Raw genomic sequence first — 13,704 nt, 5'->3', positions numbered from 1 at the left:
AAATGCCTTTATGGTTGGAGGCATTCTGCAGTTGGATGTGCTCTGTTGAGGCTCTGTTATATTCCATGATATGCTCCATTGTGATTGGAGTTGCAGAATGTTGTTCTGAAGGAACCGTAGAAGGTTGATCTTCAACATGAGTTGAATGTGGAGGATGTGGTTGTTGATGAACTTCTTCAAGATTGATACAATTTTGATCAATGAATTTTTTGTCAATGGCAGGTCTGATTTTTATAGTTGGATTCACTGTCACCCCTTGACTTGCACATAGAGTTGTAATGAGTGTTGGAAACCCTAAGGAACCTTTGGCTTTTTCATTATTTTTATTTATTTCCAGCCTTGTAGTTTTATAGATATGATCATATATGATTTGAGCTACATCAACCTTATAGTTGTCTCTTAGAGACATGTCCTAAATGTATAATGTTAGCCAGCAGAAAATTCATCCAAACCTGAGCTAGAGTCTTCATATATTTTTTTTATCCTTAATGAGTGCCCAATGGATCCTGTCTGAAATGATTTGTTTGGAATGCATAATTTTTCTACAATATCTCTCTCGTTGAACCATTCATCTCTTGAATTTTTGATTGTTTGATAAGTACATTCCACATTATCTGGTAATGGATTTCATAAAAATTGGTTGATTGCATTTCTGTCATAGTAAATCCATATACCCTTGACTTTGGCCTTCAAATCATTCGGATCTTCAACCTAAGCATTTGTATAAAATTCAAGAACTATATTTGGATCATACTTGGGATAAGGATCTGCCAATTTTGTCCAATTTCTTTGCAGTAGCCCGTTAAAAAAGGAATCAAATTCTCCAGGAAAAAGTATTATTTTCCTTTCTGAAATAAAAGTCCAAGTTTTCAGCTCTTCATATCTTTGCTTATTGTCTTTGGTTGGCTCAATATTTCTTGATGGGTTGGGTGACTCAACTCTAGCTCTTTTTCCTTTGTTAAACTGTGTTGGATTAATACCCGTTGTAGATTTGGTACGACCCATTTTTATGCACATATAAGAATAAACATTTCTCAAAATCAAAGTGTTTTATTTGATTAGCATTTTAACAAACACTTGATATGCAATGTATAAAATGACATTGAATGAGTACTTTTTGGTTTGGTATTTAATCCGTGGAAATAGTACTTAACTTTGAATATCCTATTCAACAATCCTATTCAACATCAAGACATTGAAATTTCAAAAAGATTGAATCTTTCAATTTAAGAACGAAACTATAAAATGGAAATGGAAACACGCTTGAATGAACATGGTTGAATGGGAATGACAATGAGAATGGCTATGGAGATGAATAATTACTTACCTTGGTAATGGTAATGTAGATGAAATGTTTGAGAATGGCTATGTAGATGAAAGATTTCGGATGGAATTTTTTTAAAACAGAGAATGATTGATTGAAAATGAGTTAGGGTGCAGAGTTTTAAAAATGTGATTTTAAAATTCTGCATTTTTTTTAGAAAAAATCCCACTAGCTTAGGCTAGATCTTTTTTAGCTCAGGCTAAAGTTTGACAGAGAGCAACAAATTTTCTAGCTCAAGCTAGCTCATTTTAGCTTAAGCTAAAGTTTGGCAGAGAACAACAAATTTGTTTAGCCCAGGCTAGCCCATTTTAGCTCAGGCTAAAGTTTGGCCAAGAGCAACAGAGTTTTCTAGCTCAAGCTAGCTCATTTTAGCTCAAGTTAAAGTTTGGCAGAGAGCAACAGAGTTTTCTAGCTCAAGTTAGCTCATTTTAGCTCAAGCTAAAGTTTGGCAAAGAGCAACAGAGTTTTCTAGCTCAAGCTAGCTCATTTTAGCTCAAGCTAAAGTTGCAGAACAAAATTTCTTTATTTTTCTACATATCTAGCTTAGGCTAAAGGTTCTAGTTTAAGCTAAAATTACCCTACAATGAAATTTTCTTGAAAATTTTCATTTTGTCTTTACCAAAAGTTTCAAACATTTTTAAACTTTCTTCCATCCATTCATTTCACCTAACATTTCAAACCTACATGACCATTTCACATATCAAACTGGTTTTAAAGACATCAAATATTAAAACATACTACTAAATCAAAACAAAAATTAAAGACACATTTCAAAACAAAACACTAGGTTGTCTCCCAGCAAACGCTCGTTTAACGTCATATAGCTTGACGTCTGATTTACTTAGGATCATAGTGGTGTGCCTTTCAACTTCACCACCAAAATAATGCTTCAATCTTTGTCCATTGACCACCCAACTTCTTTTTGAGACAGGATCTTCCAATTCCACTGCTCCATATGGTTTTACTTGTTTGACTTGGAATGGTCCTGACCATTTTGATTTGAGTTTTCCAGGGAAAAGCCTCAACCTGGAATTGAATAACAACACCAATTGACCTGGTTCAAAAGTTCTTTTCAAAATTTGACCCGATCTTTATAAAGTTTTGAAGTTTGGTAAGCATTGAATCTCATTTCTTCAAGTTCATGAAGTTGCACTTTTCTCTTCTCTCCAACAACTTTAGGATCAAAGTTTAAAAACTTGATTGCCCAGTATTGTGTTCCAATTCCACCGGAAGATGACATGCTTTACCATATATCAATTGGAATGGAGACAAATATGTAAATGTCTTAAATGTTGTTCTATAAGCCCAGAGAGCTTTATCAAGCTTGTTAGACCAATCCTTTCTGGAAGAAGATACTATTTTTTCCAAAATCTTCATAATTTCCCTGTTAGAAACCTCTGCCTGACCATTAGTTTGAGGATGGTAGGTTATTGCTATTGAATCAAGTGTGTTCAAGCTTAGAAGAATCCAAACCCTTTGAAGTTTGATGAAAGGTTGGTTGTGCTTGCTGTTGCAGAGGTATTTTAAAATAGGATTTAGGGTAGATTTTTTGTGTAAATCCACTTTTGATTGAATCCAAAGCTTAAGCATTCTTAAACCTTTTAATTGAAAGTTTTTTTCAAACTAAGTGAAAAACAACCTGTTGATTTGTTGAAACAACCGACTGTTTTATACTTAGGTGTTTTTAGAAAGGTTGAAAACTATTTTTGATGGTTGACTTGCTGTCAAACCAAAACAACCGATTGATTCGGCATTCAACCGATTTTTTTTTTGGGACCATAACAGAAAACTGTTTTGTGCTTTGACTGAGCATTAAATGATTTTATAACTGATTACGCTCCAATTTTAAATGCTTTGACCAGTCTTTGAAAGCAATAAATAGTTTGTTATGTATATGTAACAAACAAGAACTAAGATTTAATCAAAGAAAAACAAATTTGATTTTTTCACTGATTTTGCTTTTGAAGAAGTTGAAGATTGCTTGGATCAAGAGAGTGTGGAATAGGATTTTCATCGTGTACTGATTTCAGATCTTTCTGTAACAAGTGTAATCCTTTTGTACTTTGAAGAAACTCTGTGTGTAAAGCTGAGAAGTGTTGTATGTTCTTGAGGTTGTCAAGATCAGCATTCTTAGTGGTGTTTTTGCTGAGCCAAAGGAAGTGTGTGTCTTGAGGGGATCAAGGTCACTTCTTTAGTGGTGGTGTAAGTAATCTAGGGTTGATTGCTTAGCGGATTCCCCAGTGGTTTCTGGGAAGACTGGATGTAGCTCTTGGTTAAGAGTGAACCAGTATAAACCTGTGTGTGTAATTTCTCTATCCCTTGAACTCTTTAATTTCAGTTTATATTTGTGAACTGGTATAAACAACCGATTGTTTTTTTGGTGTTGTGCTAAATTGCTTTGTGTTTTTGGCAAACTGAATTCTTAATCAAGTTTTCACGAAGTAATTTCATTCTAGACTTAAAAGTATGTGAAAATCCTCTTTAAACCATCCCCCCCTAGTTTAAAGCCATACTTTCTAACAATTGGCATCAAGAGCTTTGTACTTGAAAGATAATCAAGTTTGATCCGAAAAATATTTTTCTATGGCTGGAAAACTATCTTTTGAGGAAGGTGCCTCAATCTACAAACCACCTTTATTATGTGGTTTGAATTATAAGTATTGGGAGGCTAGAATGAAAATCTTTGTTCAATCCATTGATCAAGGAATTTGGGATTCAATCGAAAATGGACCTTTCATTCCAAAGCTTAAAAAGAATGGATCTTTTATTGCAAAACCTTGGTCCCAATGGACCAATGAAGAATGTAAGATGGCCAAGCTTGATTGTACTGCTCAAAACATAATAGCTTCTGCACTAGATACTAATGAGTTTTTCAGGATATCAAAATGCAAATCTGCTAAAGAGATGTGGGACACACTCAAAGCTACTCTTGCAAGTGTGATAGTCTTATTTGTGAAAATTGCGAAAATCTTGAAAAGAAAGTTCATTATCTTGTTAAAACTGTGGATAAGCTTTCTAAAGGTCAATCCAACTTTGAGAATGTCTTGGCATCTCAAAATTGTGTTTTTGGAAAAGCTGGATTGGGTTTTAACCCACAGAACAAGCAAGATAGATTTTCAAAGTCATTTTCGAAACTGCCAGAAAAACAACCGATTGATCTGTTGAAACAACCGGTTGTTACATGCTTCTACTGCATGAAAAGAGGCCATTCTGTCAGATTCTGTAAAATCAGAAAATATGTTGTTCCTAGGGGCTTTATGAAGTGGATTCCCAAGTGTAGTAAAGATTCAAATGATAAATTTAAACCAAATGGACCCACATTCATAAGGGGACCAAATCTTTGTACTTGAAAATCTTCTTTGTAGGAAACCTTGGAGGAGAGTATGCAACAATGGTACCTGGACAGTGGGTGCTCCAAGCACATGACTGGGGACAAATCAAAGTTTCTAAACATCTCCTTTAAGCAAGAAGGGCACGTTACCTATGGGAACAATAACAAGGGGAGGATTCTTGGGAGAGGATCCATAAGAGACAAAGATATCTTGGTCATTCATGATGTTCTCTATGTAGAAGGATTAAAGCACAATCTGCTGAGCATTAGTCAATTGTGTGACAAAGGATATCAGGTTATCTTCAAAACAAACTCCTGTGAAATTTGTCTTCCCAACACAACAGAGGTAATGTTGATTGGTAAGAGAATCAACAATGTTTATCTTCTAGATATCTCTTCACCTTGTTCAATTGGTTATCTTCTATCCAAGCATGAGGAGTCTTGGCTTTGGCATAGAAGAATTGCTCACATTCACATGAATCACTTGAACAAGTTGATTTCTAAAGATCTTGTAATTGGGCTGCCAAAGCTCAAGTTTGAGAAGGACCATATTTGTGAAGCTTGCCAAAAGGGGAAATAAGTGAAAAAATCTTTTAAAATAAAAAATGTTGTTTCTTCTTTAAAACCTCTTGAGCTACTTCACATGGATCTTTTTGGACCTTCAAGAACCATGAGCCTTGGTGGAAACTACTATGCTCTTGTTATTGTGGATGCTTTTTCTAGGTTCACTTGGACTCTCTTCTTGGAATCAAAAAGTGATGCCTTCTCTGCATTCAAGAAGCTTGGTAGAAGATTGCAAAATACAAAGAACAGCAACATAGGCTCAATAAGAAGAGATCATGGAGGTGAATTCTAAAATGAAAAGTTCAGCAAGTTGTATGAAAAGATGGAAATTCTGCATAATTTTTCAGCTCCAAGAACTCCACAACAGAATGGTGTGGTGGAAAGGAAGAACATGTCCCATGAAGAACTAGCTAGAACAATGCTAATTGAATCTTCTCTTCTTAAGTATTTTTGGGCTGATGCAGTTAGCACCTCTTGCTATGTGGTGAATAGAGTGCTAATTAGGCCAATTTTGAAGAAGACTCCTTATGAACTCTTCAATGGAAGGAAGCCAAACATCAATCACCTTAGAGTTTTTGGTTGCAGTTGTTTTGTTCTCAACAATCGAAAGAAAAACCTAGGGAAGTTTGATGAAAAAGCTGATCATGGTATCTTCATAGGCTATTCTCTAACTAATCATGCATACATAATCTACAACAAGAGGCTAATAACTATAGAAGAGTCTGTTCATGTTGTCTTTGATGAGCTGGATCACAAAAGCATTCAAATCTCGAAGAACAGTGTTGAAGAGGATGAGCAGAACATCAGTTTGGAGAAGCTGGACATCTGTGCAGAAAAACAACCGGTTGATTCCTCAAAACAACCGATTGAAATTCTGCAGCAGAGTGAGTTGCCCAAAGAATGGAGGATTCCTAGAGATCTGTCAGTGGAGAACATCATTGGGCAGATAAAGGAAGGTGTCTCAACACATAGCTCCATCTCAAACTTCTGCAGGCACACTACTTTTGTCTCTCAAATTGAACCAAAGTCAATTGATGAAGCTCTCAAGGATGAAAAATGGGTTGAAGCTATGCATGAAAAGTTGAATCAGTTTGCAAAGAATGAGGTATGGTTTCTTGTCCCTAAAACAGCTGAGATGAACATCATTGGTTCGAAGTGGGTGTTTAGAAACAAACTGGATGGGGATGGTGTGATCACAAGGAACAAAGCAAGGCTAGTTGCCAAAGGCTACAATCAAGAGGAGAGAATTGATTATGGTGAAACCTTTGCTCCTGTTGCAAGATTGGAAGCTGTGAGGTTGTTGTTGGCTTTTGCATGTATGAGTGGTTTTAAACTCTTTTAAATGGATGTCAAGAGTGCCTTTTTAAATGGCTACATCAATGAGGAAGTGTATGTGGATCAACCACCGGGCTTTGAAGATCATCAATATCCCAATCATGTCTTCAAGCTGAAAAAGGCTTTGTATGGGCTGAAGCAAGCTCCAAGGAAGTGGTATGAAAGGCTTAGCAACTTCTTGCTATCTCATGGCTATGAAAGGGGAATGATTGACAAAACTCTCTTCATCAAAAAGTCAAATTCTGAAATTATCCTTGTGCAAATCTATGTTGATGACATCATCTTTGGTGCTACACAAGATAGTTTGTGTGAAGAATTTGTGGCTGCTATGAAAGGTGAGTTTGAAATGTCTATGATGGGAGAATTGTCTTTCTTTCTTGGATTGAAGGTTAAGCAAACAAAGGATGGAATCTTTCTATGCCAATCAAAGTATTGTAAAGAGATTCTCAAGAAATTTGAAATGGAGAGTTGCAAGGAAGCAAGCACACCTATGCCATCAAGCTGCTACATGGATGCAGATGCTGCTAAAAAGGGGTAGATTAAACTAAATACAGAGGTTTGATTGGCGTTTTACTCTATCTAAAAGCAAGTAGACCGGACATTATGTTTGTGGTATGTCTTTGTGCAAGATATCAAGCAAATCTGAAGGAGTCACACTTCAAAGCTGCAAAGAGAATTCTGAAATATCTCAAAGGAACATCAACTGTTGGGTTATGGTATCCTTCTCACTCTCCCATTCATTTAATTGGCTATTTAGATTCTGATTTTGCAGGATGCAAGCTAGATAGGAAAAGCACAAGTGGCACTTGCCACCTTCTTGGTTCAAGCCTCATCTCATGGCATAGCAAGAAGCAAGCATGTGTGGCTCTCTCTACTGCTGAGGCTGAGTACATAGCTGCTGGAAGCTGTTGTGCACAAATCCTATGGCTCAAACAACAACTTGCAGACTTTGGATTGCAAATCAGCAAGGTCCCTTTGATGTGTGACAATACAAGTGCTATCAATCTTACCAAAAATTAGATCCAACACTCAAGAACTAACCATATTGAGATACGCCATCATTTCATCAGGGATCATGTGAGCAATGGGGACTGTGAAGTGAAGTTTATTGAGACAAAACTGCAGCTAGCTGATATCTTCACAAAACCATTACCAAAAGAGAGGTTCTTCTTTTTGCGAAATGAGTTAGGTATCCTTGACCTTCAAAATCTTTCCTAAATTTGTTTTAATACCTGTTAGAGTCTATTTATGAAGACAAATAGGGGGAGAATTGATTGGTTCTTGTGTATCCTTCTCTGAAATTGATTAAAAACTGCTGAAATCCCTGATATCATAACTGTTTCTGCTTCTGCTGATAGAAACAATCGATTGTTTGTATGGAATATTGTTTTCAACATGTGAAAATCTAACCTGCTGTTGTAGGAAGCATTAGATTGTATATATGTTGTTTTTGCAGGAACTACTTTAGATTCAATCAAATCCAACACAAGCAACCAGGGATTTGTCTTCATCAAATAGGGGGAGATTGTTGAATCAAGTGTGTTTAAGCTTTGAAGAATCCAAACCCTTTGAAGTTTGATGGAAGGCTTGTTATGCTTGTTGTTGCAGAGGTGTTTTAGAATAGGATATAGGGTAGATTTTCTGTGTAAATTCACTCTTGATTGAATCCAAAGCTTAAGCATTCTTAAACCTTTTAATTGAAAGTGTTTTTCAAACTAAGTGAAAAACAACCTGTTGTTTTGTCGAAACAACCGATTGTTTTATACTTAGGTGTTTTTAGAAAGGTTGAAAACTGTTTTTGATGGTTGACTTGCTGTCAAACCAAAACAACCGATTGATTCGAGCATTCAACCGATTTTTTTTTTGGGACCATAACAGAAAACTGTTTTGTGCTTTGACTGAGCTTTAAATGATTTTATAACTGATTACGCTCCAGTTTTAAATGCTTTGACCAGTCTTTGAAAGCAATAAATAGTGTGTTATGTTTATGTAACAAACAAGAACTAAGATTTAATCAAAGAAAAACAAATTTGAGTTTTTCACTGATTTTGCTTTTGAAGAAGTTGAAGATTGCTTTGAGATTGCTTGGATCAAGAGAGTGTGGAATAGGATTTTCATCTTGTATTAATTTCAGATCTTTATGTAACAAGTGTAATCCTTTTGTACTTTGAAGAAACTCTGTGTGTAAACCTGAGAAGTGTTGTGTGTTCTTGAGGTTGTCAAGATCAACATTCTTAGTGGTGTTTGCGCTGAGCCAAAGGAAGTGTGTCTTGAGGGGATCAAGGTCACTTCTTTGGTGGTGTTGTAAGTAATCTAGGCTTGATTGCTTAGTGGATTCCCCAGTGGTTTCTGGAAAGACTGGATGTAGCTCTTGGTTAAGAGTGAACCAGTATAAACCTGTGTGTGCAATTTCTTTATCCCTTGAACTCTTTAATTTCAATTTATATTTGTGAACTGGTATAAACAACCGATTGTTTCTGCGAAACAACCGATTGTTTCTGCGAAACAACCGATTGTTTTTCTGGTGTTGTGCTAAATTGCTTTGTGTTTTTGGCAAACTAAATTCTTAATCAAGTTTTCTCGAAGTAATTTCATTCTAGACTTAAAAGTATGTGAAAACCCTCTTTAAACCATTCACCCCCTGTAGTTTAAAGTCATACTTTCTAACAATTGCTACTTCATGTCTAACTCCATAGTGTTCTAAAACCTTTTGAAGTTGAGCATTACAAAAATGAGAACCTCCATCACTTATCAAAACTCTAGGAGTACCGAACCTGGTGAAAATATTTCTCTTGAGAAATTTGATTACAGTTTTGGCATTATCTTTCTGAGTTGCAGCTGCTTCCACCCATCTAGAGACATACTCAATTGCCAGTAAGATATATTCATTTGAGAATGATGATGGCAATGGTCCTATAAAATCAATTCCCAGCAATCAAATACTTCAGTCTCTTGAATGTTCTGCAACGGCATTTCATGCCTTCTTGTAATAGATCTATTTCTTTGACAACTATCACACTTCTGAACATGTTCATGTGCATCTTTGAATAGATTTGGCCAATAAAATCTAGATTGTAACACTTTAGTTGTTGTCCTTTGACCATTGAAATGACCTCCATATGGTGAATTGTGACAATGCCATAGAATATTTTTAGCTTCATTTCTTGTAACACATCGCCTTATCAAGTTATCTGCACCAATTTTGAAAAGATAAGGATCATCCCATACATTGTGATTAGCATCTCTGAAGAACTTTTTCTTTTGATGCCATCCAAGATCTTCAGGAACTACTCTTGCAGCTTTAAAATTTTTCAAATCTGCAAACCATGGCCTTTCTTGAATTGCAAGGAGCTTTTCATCAGGAAACTCATCTATCACTTCTGATTCAAGTGCAATTACTTCCTCATTTGCAAGTCTTGATAAGTGATCTGCCACATTGTTTTCACTTCCCTTTTTATCCTTTATTTCTAAATCAAATTCCTACAGCAGAAGAATCCATCTTATTAGTCTTGGCTTGGAATCTGATTTTGTCAACAAGTACCAAATTGCAGCTTGGTCAGTAAAAACAATCACTTTAGAACCAATAAGGTAAGATCTAAATTTTTCAAGTGCATACACTATAGCAAACAATTATTTTTCAGTAGTTGTATAATTACTTTGAGCATCATTTAAGACTTTATTTGCATAGTGTATCACATGAAAAAATTTCTCTTTTCTTTGCCCCAATACTGCTCCTACTGCATAATCACTAGCATCACACATCAGTTCAAAATGATAAAGCCAATTAGGTGCAGTGATTATGAGTACAGAAATGAGTTTTTCATTTAAATTCTTAAAAGCAATTAAGCAATTTTGAACAAAATTAAATGGAGTATCCTTATTCAGTAAATTACAAAGAGGTTTTGCAATCTTTGAAAAATCCTTGATGAATCTCCTGTAAAAACCAACATGACCCAGAAAGCTTCTGATTCCTTTGATGTTGACAAGTGGAGGTAGTTTTTCAATAACTTTAACTTTGGCTCTATCTACCTCAATCCCTTTGCTAGAGATTTTGTGTCCTAAAACTATACCTTCTCTCACCATAAAGTGACATTTTTCCCAATTGAGGACAAGATTGGTCTCCACACACCGTTTTAGTACGGTATCTAAATTCTCCAAACAAGAACTAAAAGTAGATCCATAAACAGAAAAATCATCCATAAAAACTTCAATGCCCTTTTCTAACAGATGTGCAAAAATAGCAAACATGCATCTTTGAAAAGTTGTTAGGAGCATTACACAGTCCAAATGGCATCTTTCTATATGCAAAAATACCAAAAGGACAAGTGAAAGTAGTCTTCTCTTGATCTTCTGGATTTACAACAATCTGATTATAACCTGAATAACCATCCAGAAAGCAGTAATAAGCTTTGCCTGCCAATCTCTCCAGCATTTGATCCATGAAGGGTAAGAAAATGATGTTTTCTTGTGGCTTGATTGAGTTTTCTATAATCAATACACATCCTCCAACCGGTGATTGTTCTTGTTGGAATTAACTCATTTTTTTCATTATGAATTACTGTCATGCCACCTTTCTTTGGAACTACTTGCACAGGACTGACCTAGGAACTATCTGATATAGGATAAATCATCCCTGCTTCTAACAGCTTCTGAACTTTTTTCTTTACCATTTCCTTCATAGTAGGATTTAAGCGTCTTTGAGGCTGAGCTACAGATTTGAAGTCTTGTTCCATGGGAATTTTGTGCATACAATAAGAAAGACTTATGCATTTCAAATCTGATAGAGTCCATCCTATTGCTCCTTTATTTGACTTTAACATTTTCACTACTTCCTCTTCTTCTTCTGCTATTAGAGAGTTGCTGATAATGACTGGTTTCTCCCCATTTTCTGCCAAAAAAACATATTTCAAATAAGCTGGTAGTTGTTTCAATTCTATCTTCTGAGGTTGAGAAATTTCTTCTTTGATTAGATCTTGCTTTTGACTAGCATCATAAAGAATCTCTTTAGCCTTATCTAACTCTTCAACACAGTCCTGTATTTCTTTTCTTTCCCCTTCATCTATGTCTTCAATACTAACCATGATAACTTTCATTAAAGGTTCAACTGTTAAACATTTTTTCTGAGTTTCAAAACAAATATCATCAATCACATTCACTCTGAAACACTCTTTTTGATCATTTGAATACTTCATTATTTCAAAAACATTAAAGCTTACTTCTTCATCTTGAACACAAACCTTTAATTTTCCTTTGCCTACATCAATTATAAATTTGGCAGTTTTTATAAATGGTCTTCCCAATATCAAAGGTACTTCAACATCTTCTTCTATATCCATAACAAAAAAAATCTACTAGGAAGAGAAATTTATCCACCTTTACCAACAAATCTTCAACTATTCCATGTGGATATTTGATTAATCTATCAGCCAACTGCAAAGTCATTCTTGTCGGTCTCACTTCTACATCTCCAATTTTCTTCAGCATTGATAAAGGCATCAAATTAATACTAGCTCCAAGATCCAATAATGTCTTTCCAACAGTGAGATTTTCAATGGTAACTGGCAAAGTGAAACTCCCAGGATCTCTAAATTTCTGTGGTAATGATTTTTGAATTATAACACTGCATCCAGCTTCCAATTCAACTATCTCCTAGTCATTGAATTTTCTTTTCTTTGTCAATAATTCCTTCGTGAATTTAACATATGTAGGCATCTTCTCTAAAGCTTCAGTAAAAGGAATGTTAATTTGCAGTCTTTTGAGAATATCCATAAATCTTGCAAATAGTCTTTCTTTGAAGGAGCATGTGGATAAGGTACATCTTTTATAGGAACACTCATCTCTTGTTTTTCATTTTTCTCTCCAATATCTTCCTTATTCCTTCCTTTTCCTCCCTCACACTCAATATGTTCTTTTTCATTCTCTCTCTCTTTAAAAATCTCCTCCTCAACAACTAAATTATCTCAAATTCCTTTTCCTATAACTTTCCCACTTGTGGTAGTGAAAGACTTGCAATGCTCCTTGGGATTCGTTTGTGTATTCACTGAAAATTGACTTTCTTGATTATCAGTTAACTGTTTAGCCAACTGCCTCACCTGTGTCTCTGAATTTCTTATTGATGCTTCAGTATTTTTCTGATTGGATGGAGAGGCTTGCATGAACTTCTCAAAAGTATCCTCCAATTTGGATGTTCTCTCATGAATAGAAGGATAATGTGGTTGCTTCTGATAAGGAACTTGTCTGTTAGATGATCCAGCCTCTTGCTTCCACCCAAATCCTTGATTTGGATTGTTCCTCCATCCTTGAGCCATGTTATTTGGATAATTAGATGCGAAGCCACCTTGCCTTCCTTAATTATTCATATACTGAACTTCTTCCTTTGATGGATTTAGGTAAGAGCATTGGCCATTAAGATGATCTCCCTCACAAAAATCACACTTCAAAGCTTGATTTTGAATTGAAGGAGAATTTACTGCATGTAATTGTTGAGGCAGTTTTGACATTTTCTTGGTTAATGCCTCAATTTGCTGAGTCAAAATCTTATTTTGAGCTAAAATTGCATCTGAAGTACTAAGATCCAGCACCCCTTTCTTTTGCATTGTATATCTATCGTGTTGAGCTTGGTAATCTGTTGAGGCTAAGGCATCAATGATTCTTGTAGCTTGTTCTGCATCAACAGTCATCATTGTACCTCCGGTTGCAGCATCCAAGATCATTTTAGTATCAGGCCTCAAACCATTGTGGAATATGTTCAACTGAGCAATATCCTCAAAGCCATGATTAGGACACCTTCTTAACATCACTTTAAAACGTTCCCAAGCTTCACAAAAAGGTTCATCTGGCCCTTGCTTGAATGTGGAGATATCATACTTAGCCTTGATATATCGAGAGAATGGGAAGAATCTATGTAGGAATTTCTCTTTTGCATCATTCCAACTACTTAGACTCTGGTTTGGATGCGACGTTAACCATTCTTTGCTTTTCCTGCAAGTGAGAAAGGAAATAGACGCAAATAAACAGATACAATATCATTTTCCTCGAAGCCCATGGTCCCTACCAACTCATAGAATGTGGATAGATGAGTATAAGGTTCTTCGTGATCCATTCCAGTGACGTGATGAGTGCTGATTAAGCTAAGAAAAGCTGGCTTCAT

At 35.6% G+C, this 13,704-nt stretch overlaps 2 pseudogenes; one reads left to right on the top strand and one right to left on the bottom strand.

Moving 5' to 3' along the window:
* Positions 1-2,094: 2,094 nt before the first annotated feature.
* Positions 2,095-13,704, bottom strand: LOC150029100 (uncharacterized; annotated as a pseudogene).
* LOC137813181 (small nucleolar RNA R71) lies at positions 13,323-13,428 on the top strand (annotated as a pseudogene).

The sequence above is a fragment of the Phaseolus vulgaris genome, chromosome 2 (assembly GCF_051622355.1).
Source record: "Phaseolus vulgaris cultivar YP4 chromosome 2, ASM5162235v1, whole genome shotgun sequence".
Lineage (NCBI taxonomy): Eukaryota > Viridiplantae > Streptophyta > Magnoliopsida > Fabales > Fabaceae > Phaseolus > Phaseolus vulgaris.
Note: the sequence above shows the minus strand (reverse complement) of the source record. Positions and strands in the feature narration are given on the sequence as shown.